The 9,730-nt window shown below is 39.0% G+C and overlaps 1 long non-coding RNA gene across 1 annotated transcript in view; it reads left to right on the top strand.

Annotated features, from left to right (window-relative positions):
• LOC138164785 (uncharacterized) overlaps window positions 1-5,666 on the top strand; it is a 21,657-nt gene extending 15,991 nt beyond the window's left edge. The window contains exon 4 of the long non-coding RNA XR_011169176.1: window positions 5,136-5,666. This is a non-coding gene — a long non-coding RNA (uncharacterized lncRNA). The remainder of the gene's footprint in view (window positions 1-5,135) is intronic.
• Window positions 5,667-9,730: the final 4,064 nt, after the last annotated feature.

Raw genomic sequence — 9,730 nt, 5'->3', positions numbered from 1 at the left:
AGAGAGAGAGAGAGAGAGAGAGAGAGGAGACAGAAAAATAGAGGAGAGAGAGGGAAGAAGAAAGAAAGAGATAGAGGATGAAGAAGAGAAAGGGGAGGGAGGATAGGAAGGAAAAGGAGGGATGGAAAGAAAATCAGAAAGGGAAGGAAGGAGAAAGAGAGAGAGTTCATGCAAATAAGTATTACAGGAGCACTATACCTGGAGCTAGGAAGATCTGAGTTCAAATGTAGCCCCAGACATGCCATGTGAGCCTAAGCAAAAAACTTCATGTCTCTCAGCTTCAGTATTCCTCATTTTGTAAAAAGGGCTAATAATAGCATCCATCTGTCCGAGTTGTGAAGATAAAAATGAGATAACATTTGTAAAGCACTAAGAATTAGCTATTGTTATTCTCATTATTAGTCAGCCAATAAACATATATTAAAAGCCTCCTATGTGCCAAGCACTGTGTGAAATGCTGGGGATGCAAAAGAGGTGAAAGATATTTCTTGCCCTTGAGATGCTCACAGTTGAATGGGAGAGCCCATCATTTACTATTATTACCCGGCAGGAACTTACAGTCCAACAGAAAGGAATGCTATGTAGACAAAAATAAGCGTGATTAAGGAGGATCAGGCCAAGTGCTGGGAGAAATCTGAGGAGGGAGAGATCCCAGTGGAAGGAGCCCTGGATTGGGGTTAAAGGACGTGGGTTTGGTTTCAAGTCCTGCTACCTCCTACTTAGGAATACTAGTCAGCATGCACCTACTGTGTGCCAGCCACTCTGCTAAGCACTGGGAATACAAAGAAAGACAAAGTCACCTGTGTGACCTTAGGTGAGTCATTTAACTTATCTGATTTCATTTTTTTCTTTAAATTGAGAGTTTGGGCTAGATGACCTCTAAACTTCCTTCCAGCTCTAAATAGATCATCTTATGATAGCATGACCTGGTCAACAAAGCATTCATTGAGTACTGACTGCATGCCAGGTACTGTGCTGTATACTGAGGATATAGCCCCTCTTCAAAGAGCTTGCATTCTGTTAGAGGAGATGCTGTGCACATGTACAGGAGGATAGATGCCATACAAAAAGAAAAGGTTTGTAGTATTTCAGTCAATTAGTTTCCCAAAGAACCTAAACCTCTAAATATTGGCCCTAGGGGAAGCAGGAAGAAATTGTTGACACAAAAGAACCTAAGTGTTACTCAGCTGCTACCCAGTGCCCTTCCAGTCTGTCCTCTGCTGCCATGTTAGACTTCCTAAAGCTCAGCTATGATCAGACCCTTCTACTCAAAATCCTTCCAAGAGTCCCCATTAACATTTAGATAAAGTTCAAATTATTTAGCATTGCCATCAAAACCCTCTAAAATCTGAAGCCAATCTGTCTCTCCAGTTCTATCATCCACTTCTCCCCAAGGAACTGGGCTAGGTATCTTTCCCTAAACAAAATCAATTAATCCAAAAACGTTTATTAAGCTCCTCTTATGTGTTAGACACTGTGCTAGGCACTGAGGGTGCCGAGACAAAAATAAAATAGTCCTTGAGTTCATGGAACTCACATTCTATCAATCAACAGGCATTTTTGTGGCCCCTACTGTGCCGGGTACTATGTGTGATGCTCAGGAATAAAAGAAAGCCCTAGACAGTTCATCGCTCTTCTTCCAGAGGTAGGGCATTCTCATCTTAAGTCACACTGTTTTAAACATCCATATAGATTTCCTGCCCCTCCATTTCTATTTTGGGAAACACAATCCATTCTTCAAGGTCCATTAGGTCTTCCATTAAGCTTACTCTGAGCCAACTAGCAGCAAAAGATCACTCTCCTCTGTTCAATCAACAATCAATAAGCATTAATGGAACAGCTGTTTTCTTACTATATAACCCTATAATCGTATTTTATTGAATTCACACATTTGACTTTGTACTCCAGATTTTATGTATTCTTGTCATAGGATCATAGCACTATAGATCTCAAGGGGGAAAACCATCCAGACTAATCCCCTCATTTTACAGATGAGGAAATTGAGGCACATAGAGGTTAAGGAACTTGGTCAAGGTGGTAAATAACAGAGTGGGAGTTCTGACTTAGATACTCCAATTCCAAATGCAGCCCTTTCTCGCCTTTATTATATCTTTGGATATTTATGTCAAGAATCATGTCATACTCAAATGTGTATACCCTATAGAACTTAGAATAGTGGAAGGCACTAAAGAAATGTTTGCTGAATGAATGAATGGAGCCTTTCTTGAGCACTCCAGCTGTTAGTCCCCCTTCTCCCACCGTTAGATTTTATTTATTTTTACACATTTTGTATATAGTTACACATGTGCTTATTAACTCCCTATATGGAATTTAAATTCCTTAAAGGTGGAATTGTTTTACTTTTGTCTTTGTGTCTCTGGTGCCTAGCCTAGTAGGTGCTTCACAAATGTTTACTGATTGATTCATTGTTGTTCTTTAGTAGTTTTCAGTCATGTCTGACCATTTGTAACTGAATTTGGGGTTCTCTTGGCAAAGACACTGGAGTGGTTTGCCATTTCCTTTTCTAGCTCATTTTACAGATGAGGAAACTGAGGCAAACAGGGTTAAGTGCCTTGCTCAGGTCACACAGATAGTAAGTATTGAAGCCAGATTTGAATTCAAGAAAATGAGTCTTCCTGATCCTAAGCCCAGTACTCTGTGGACTGAATCACTAGCTGCAGGTGCTATTATTATCCTCATTTAACAGATAAAGAAATTGAAGATGAGAGAAGACAAGCCCAGGATCATGCAACTAGTAAGGGCCTGAGGCAGGATTCCAACTTATGACTTCTTGATTCCAGCTCAAGGACTCTTTCTAGTTTCCTTCCTTCCTTCAAGCAACAATCTGGTGTTTGTCGAATTACAATATGTAGAGAGACATGTGGGCTTAGCAACCCTTTAGAAATATGTTTACAAAGGTTGAATATAGCTCATCTATATTTTTAAAGAATCCGCATTAGGACCTTGGGCGTTGTCAATATAGCTGTGCTGTGATGGTTTCAATCTCCTTGACTTTCAGATTTCTCCTTGTTAAGCATATAACACCCTGCCACCTCCTGATTACATTAGATTCTGATTGCAGAGGCCTTGAAATAGAATTGTTTTCTCTTGGTTTTCACAGATGCTAAAACATCTATTTAAGCACACGGGTCTTTTTCTCGCTCTTTACTATTTTGTGTATTCATTTAAAAAATAGTCCAGAGAAAAAGTAGGTGTCTTCCCTTTCTCTACTTCCAGGAGAGTACTCTGTGTGGTTGTTAGCTGTCATTACCGCTAAAACACAAACATACTCAAAGGACTTATGATGACAAATGGTATCTGCCTCCAGAAAAGGAACTCATATAGAGTCTGAATACAGATCAAAGCTGGCTTTTTCTAAAGCCTTATTTTTAAATTTTTTGGTCTGTATTTTCTTTCTCAACATGACCAATGTGGAAATATGTTTTGCATGACTACACATGTATAATCAATATCAAATTGCTTGCCTTCTCAAAGCAGGGGAGGGAAGAGAGGGAGAGAATTTGGAACTCAAAATTTTTTAAAATGAATTTTAAAAATTATTAAAAATAAGACAAAGAGAAAAAGAATAGAAAACAAATGTAGCTCTTGTTCAAAGCATGACAGCCATACTGAAATACCTTTATTTTTTCACTTTTGTCATCAAGGCTCACTTTAAAAATGTAGAACTGTATCTGATCCATTTCCTTCTTGAAGACAGGTGCCACTAGGCTGTCATCAGTCCTGGAAGTCATGGCATCTTGTTGCCAACCATCTGTAAATGGTTCTCTGGACAGCATGGTAGAGGTTTGACAAAAATATGAGGCCTACACCCATATGATTCATGAACATTTTAGAAAGATGAAAGTAAAAACCTTATCAATGCCATGATGTATTCCACTTTGGGGCATCTCCACATGACAAATAGTAGGCACTGAATAAATGTTTACTGAATGAATGAATATGGGAATCAGGATGACTGGTGGCAGGGGGATCTAATGGATAGGGGACTGGACTTGGAATCAGGAAAACTTGGACTCTGTCCTAGCTTGAGACCCTTATTTGGAAGATTGTGAACCCAGGAAAATCATTTGATTTCTCTCTGCCTCATTTTCCTCATCTGTAAAATGGAGAAGTTGGACTTCATGGCCTCTTAGTTCTTTTCCAGCTCTAAGTTGAATATAAGTCCCAACTTGAGCATTTAGTAACTTTGTAGTTGTGTGATAGAGAGACATTGGGTAAATGATTTATCCTATCTGAACCTCAGTTTTCCTAATCTATAAAATTGCAATAAAAAAACAAAAACAAAACAACTTGACTCTTCATCTCACAGGTTTGCTGTGGGGAAATTTCATTGAAACTTAAGTGTGCTAAATCAATGTGGGTGGTTAGATCATTATTAATTTCTAGCCTTTATTTGTGTAACTGGGTACTGGCAAACTAAGACACAGACCTTGGAGCAGAGTTAATATCCTTTGCATGAAAGCAGCCCATCCCTGGGCTTGGTGAGCCAGCTTCAAGATGTCATGGAGGGTCCCTCTCTGATTCAGAGCATGTGCCAATGGCCCATGACTATTTCTTGTCAGTGTATTGAAAGATGACAAAAAGCCTTTTAGTTGATTGCTGAGCATCCCTAAACCTTGAAGAGACAAGAGATGACACGGAGATGACCCTGGCAGCTTTTGGGTGAGGAAGAAGAAGTGTTGTAACCCTCTGGGTGGGATGAGAAAGGCAGCAGGCACCACAACCAGGTCCCCTTTCTACCCACCTGGACCACCATCTCCTCTTAGGCAAATAAGTATCAGAATCAGGAGGACCAGCTCATGACCTTGACACCTTTAAAGGGTCAGAGAAACCACCAGAGATAGTCACTGAAATCTATAATAGAGGGCATAGACAGCCTCTGCAGCTTATCCTAAGGCAGTTCCAGCCCTGAAAAGTGGCCTCTTTGATGCTTTCTAGTTGTGAATCTATCTAAGAGCTGAGATATATAGTCTTTCCTGTAAGGCAGAAATTCCTCAGTTATGTCACACCCAGAAGTGAGCTTGGTGAGGGGAATGTTTCATAATATTCACTTTAAGATTGTTTGCATTCTCGCCCCATATGTACAAAAATATTTATAGCAGTTCTTTTTGTAGTGGCAAAGCATTGGAAACCAAGGGGATGCCTATCAATTGGGGAATGGTTGAACAAGATGTGGTGCATGGCCAGAGAAAATATCTGAAGCTGTAAGTGCTTATTGTGCTATAAGATATGAGGAGCAGAAGGACGTCATGATAACCTGGAGAGACATGTATTAACTGATCTTGAGTGAGAAGAGCAGAACCAGGAGAAATGTGTATACAATTACAGACACAACATATATATGATGACTCACTTTGATAGACTGGGCTCCTCTCAGTAGTGCAAGGTTATAAGACAACTCCAAAAGACTCATGATGGAGAGAGATATCCACACCCAGAGAAAGAGCTACAGAATTTGAATGCAGATGGAAGGAAACTGCCTGCTCTCTTTCTTTTTCTTGTTTTGCTTTCTCTTTGCCATTGTTCATTCCATCATCTGACTAATGTTTAATGTAAAGGTATTTGTAGATTCTATATTTGACTGAATGCCGCCATGGCGGGAGTGGGAGAAAAATTTGAAACTCAATGGATTGTGGAACTGAATGTTGTAAACTAAAAGTAAATAAACAAATTAATTAAAAATAATAAGAAAAAGATTGTTTGCATTCTTTCCAGAAACTAAAATGGCAGAGAATTCTTGGGTTTTGGACTTCTATCCTTACTATATTTTCTCAGTAAATATTCCCTTGTAAAAGTTAATTGATGTTATTTGGGTAACTGATATTGGGGCAGCTGTCACTAGTGAGATGATATTGAGAAGATATCAAGTGCTCAGACAGATATTGTGGAGACATCGACAAAATAACTGGTATTGAGGAGAAACTAACTGAAGATTCTGGGAAGGTAGGAATTGGTTGATTGGTATGGGGATGAAGAGATCATTTGGGAGCTAACGAGAAATAATATTAGAGAAAAAATGCTACAATCCAAAAGGGTTAGAGTCTTGAGGAAGAGGCAGAATAACCTTGCTCTGGGGACCCAATCTGCAAGTACAAATGAGTGTTGGGAGATTAAGTGCCACAAGTCAGTCCACAAATTTTGTTAAGCACTTACTTTGTGCTGGGTGAGCCACTGTGCAGAGTGCTGAGGTTACAGATAAAGACAGAAAGAAAAAGAGTCCCCTCCCTCAAGGAACTCACAGTCTCTAGTGATTGAAACAACAAGTAAACAATTATGTACAGACAAGCGATGTCCAGAATAAATTGAACATAATGAAGGGAGGAAAAGCACTTAATAAGAAGAATTGGCAAAGTCTCCATGCAGAAGATGGGACTTCAGCTGAGACTTGAAACATCCAGTAAATCAGGAGGCAGAAATGAGGAGGGAGAGAGTTGCAGCCATGGGGTGAAAACTCTCAGACTAGGGAGATGGAGTGCTGTGTGTGAGGAGCAGCATGGAGACCAATGTCGCTGGATCAGAGAGCCCATTGGGTGGGAATTTGGAAGGCATAAGAAGACTGGAAAGGCAGGAGGGGCCAGGGTAAAGAAGGGCTTTGATTGCCAAATAAAGTATTAGATATTTGACCCTGGAGGTGATTCAGATAGACTGGAGTTTACTGATGTGAGGGGGTGATGTGTTCAGATTTACATTTTAGGATGAAGTAGACAATGGAGTGCAGGATGGACAGGAGAAGAGGAACTTAAGGAAGGGCGACCAACTGCTAAGCTATTGCAATAGTCTAGGTGTAAAGCAATGAGGGTCTGCAGCAGGATGGTCTTAGTGTAAAAGGAGAGAAGGGAGTATAGACACAGAATTTGCCCAAAGATTGCTATTAGCATGTGTTTTAAACAGAAAGGGTACAACTTTCATAAGTCAGAAACTATTTGCCAAAAGGAAGAAAGAGAAAAGAATATGAGTTGCTTTTGCCTCAGGAAGTGTTTGAGTCATCACTTCTAAAGCTGCAAGCAACATTGCTGCTGCCCAGTTTGTGTTTGGCCAGGGGTGATGGGCCAAATACCACAAGTTCATACCAGTTGCATTCCAAGGGAAGGGAAAGAAAAGACATTGCAGAAGATGAGGTAGCCTAGGGCAGCATGGGTCTGGGGAATATCTCCAGACATCAAAAACAGACAGCTGCCAGTTGGCTGCCGAAAGCATTCAGAGCTCTGAGATTGATTCTACTCTAGAGAGTGGTACCCACTCTGATGGTTACAGACCACTGGGGAGTTATTGCAAGACTCCTCAAATCTATTTAAAAAAGAAACATGCCATCTGCAACCTGAATTAAAAGAAAGTCTGACACATGTCCAGCTAGTTTTCAAATGTATGAAGGTTGAGTGTTGTTTAATAAGATACACATTCATCTCAAAGTGTCGCTTATTTTACAGAAGCTTTTTGGATCATGTGCTTTATTAATTGATAAACACCAAGAGTGTCTCATGCATTGGTTCATATTTTTTTCATGTAAAAATGGAATGTTGTGTTCAGAAAAACTGGGAATCAATTCTCTAGTTCATCTGAATTCTTTTTTTTAATTAAATTTTATGTTTATTTTTAGTTTACATTATTCATTTCCACAAGATTTTGAGTTACAAAATTTCTCCCATTCTTTCCCTTATCCAGCACCCCAAAAAAGCAGTCCCATTATATAGCCCTTCCCCCAATCTGCTCACTCCTATATCCTCTCCCATCCTCCCTCTGACTTTCCAGTAGGGCAAGATGGATCTCTATACCCAAAGGCCTGTATATCTTATTTCCCAGTTGCATGTAAAATAATAATAATAATTATATACTTTTTTAAACATTTGATTTTAAAGCTTTGAATTTCAGATTCTTTCCCTTCTTCCCTCATCACCACCCTTACTAGGAAGATAAGCAATTCAATATAGGTTGTACATGTGTAGCTACACAAAACATTTCCACAGTGGATATATTGTGAAAGATTGACTATATTTCCCTCCATTCTATCCCACCCCTATTTGTTCTATTTTCTACTTTGACCCTGTCCCTTTTCAAAAGTGGGTGCTTCTAACTTCCCTCCCCCCAACTTGCCCTCCCCTCCATCATCCCCCCTCTCATCCCCTTCCTCCCTACTCTCCTATAAGCGGAGATACCCTATTTAATGTGTATGTCATTCCTTCCCTAAGCCAAATTCAATGAGAATAAGGTTGACCCATTCTCTTTTGACTTCCTGTTCTTTCCCTCCATTGTAACAGTTTTCCCTTTCCTCTTTTATATGGGATAATTTACCCCATTGTGTCTCTCCCAATCTCCTCTCATTATATTCCTCTCTCACCTCTCAATTTCACCTTTTAAGTATCATCCATTCCTATTTAATTGATCCTGTGCCCTCTCTCTATGTATACCTGTACACATATATACACACAATCACATATGTATTCATACACCCATATATCCTCCTATATAGACATATATATATGTATGTATACATATACACACATTCATATTCCCTTCAACTATTTTCATACTGAGAAAAGTTTCATAAGTTACAATGATAATTTTTCTATGCAGGAATGTAAATAGTTCAACTTTGATAAGTTCCTTATGATTTCTTTTCCCTTCTCATGCTTCTCTTGCCTCTTGTATCTGAATGTCAAATTTTCTATTCAACTCTGTATTTTTTTCATACAGAATGCATGAAAGTCCTCTATTTCATTGAATGACCATATTTTCCCCTGAAACATGATACTCAGTTTTGCTGGGTATGTGATTCTTGGTTTTAAACCCAGCCCTTTGATCCCTTAATGTAGAAGCTGTCAGATCCTGCGATATCCTGTGTTTCCACAATTTTCAAATTGTTTCTTCTTGGCTGCTGGTAATATTTTCTCCTTGATATAGGAACTCCAGAACCTGGCTATAATATTCCTAGGAGTTTTATTTTTGGGATCTTTTTCAAGAGGTGATCAGTAGATTCTTTCAACCTCTATTTTGCCCTCTGGATCTAAAACATTAGGGAAATTTTCCTTGAGAATTTCTTGAAGGATGATTTCTAGATTCTTTTATTTTAGGGTCATGCCTTTCAGGTAGTCCAATAATTTTAAAATTATCTCTCCTGGATCTATTTTCTAGGTCTGTGGTTTTTCCAATGAGATATTTCACATTGCCTTCTATTTTTTCATTTGTTTAGATCTGTTTAATAGTATCTTGATTTCTCATAATGTCATTAGCTTCCATTTTCTCCAATCTAATTCTGAAAGAATTATTCTTTTCAGTGAGCTTTAGAGATTCTTTTCCCATCTGGCAAATTCCACTTTTTAAGACATTCTTCTCCTCATTGGCTTTTTGAGCTTCTTTTGCCATTTGAATTAGTCTATTTTTTAAGGTGTTATTTTCTTAAGTCAGGTTGTTGGCTCTCTTTTTTCATGATTTTCTTGCATAATTCTCATTTCTCTTCCCAATTTTTCCTCCACTTCTCTTACTTGGTTTTAAAAATCCTTCTTAAGGTCCTCTATGCCCTGTAATCAGTTCATATTTTTTCTTAGAAGCTTTTGGTACAGGAGTTCTGACTTTGTTGTCTTCCCCCTGTTCTATGCTTTGTTCCTTTTTGTCCCCAAAGTAGGAATCTAAAGTTGGATTGCTGTGCTTGCTTTGCTTCCTTTGCTTGCTCATGTTGCCATTCAATTACTTGACTTTTGAGCTTTTTGCCACA

Source organism: Petaurus breviceps, unplaced genomic scaffold (assembly GCF_028583685.1).
Source record: "Petaurus breviceps papuanus isolate PSGF00001 unplaced genomic scaffold, PetGlider_PUasm1.0 207, whole genome shotgun sequence".
NCBI classification, from domain to species: Eukaryota; Metazoa; Chordata; class Mammalia; order Diprotodontia; family Petauridae; genus Petaurus; species Petaurus breviceps.
Note: the sequence above shows the minus strand (reverse complement) of the source record. Positions and strands in the feature narration are given on the sequence as shown.